Below are 524 nucleotides of genomic sequence, written 5' to 3' on the forward strand. Positions count from 1 at the left end.
TTTTTTTTAAAAAAAGGGGGGGGGTTTTTTTTGGGGGGGTTTTTTTTTTTTAAAAAAAAGGAAATTTTTTTTAAACCCAAAAAAGGGGTTTTTTTGTTTTTGTTTTGTTTTTTTGGGGGGTGTTTTTTTTTGGGGTTTTTTTTTTTTTGGGGGGTTTTTTTGGGGGTTTTTTGGGGGTTTTTTTTTTTTTTTTTTTTTAAAAAAACCCCCCCCCCTTTTTTTCCCAAAAAACCAAATTTAAAAAAATTTTTGGGGGGAAAATTTTTTTAAAAACCCCCCCCTTTTTTTTTGGAAACCAAAAAAGGGGGGGGGGCCCCCCCAAAAGGGGCCCCCGGAAAAAAAAAAAATTTTTTCCCCAAAAAAGGGGGGGGGGTTTCCCCCCCCCCCAAAAAAAAAAAACCCCCTTTTTTCCCCAAAGGGAAAAAAAAAAACCCCCTTTGGGGAAAAAAGGGGCCCCCAAAAAAAAAAAATTTTTTTTCCCCCCCTTAGGGGGGGGCCCCCCCCCCCAAAAAACCCCCCCCCCC

General features: G+C 39.7%; 1 pseudogene; it reads left to right on the forward strand.

Moving 5' to 3' along the window:
• LOC119586553 overlaps positions 1-524 on the forward strand; it is a 12675-nt pseudogene that overhangs the window by 3382 nt on the left and 8769 nt on the right.

This window comes from Penaeus monodon, chromosome 21 (genome assembly GCF_015228065.2).
Source record: "Penaeus monodon isolate SGIC_2016 chromosome 21, NSTDA_Pmon_1, whole genome shotgun sequence".
In the NCBI taxonomy this organism is placed as follows: Eukaryota; Metazoa; Arthropoda; class Malacostraca; order Decapoda; family Penaeidae; genus Penaeus; species Penaeus monodon.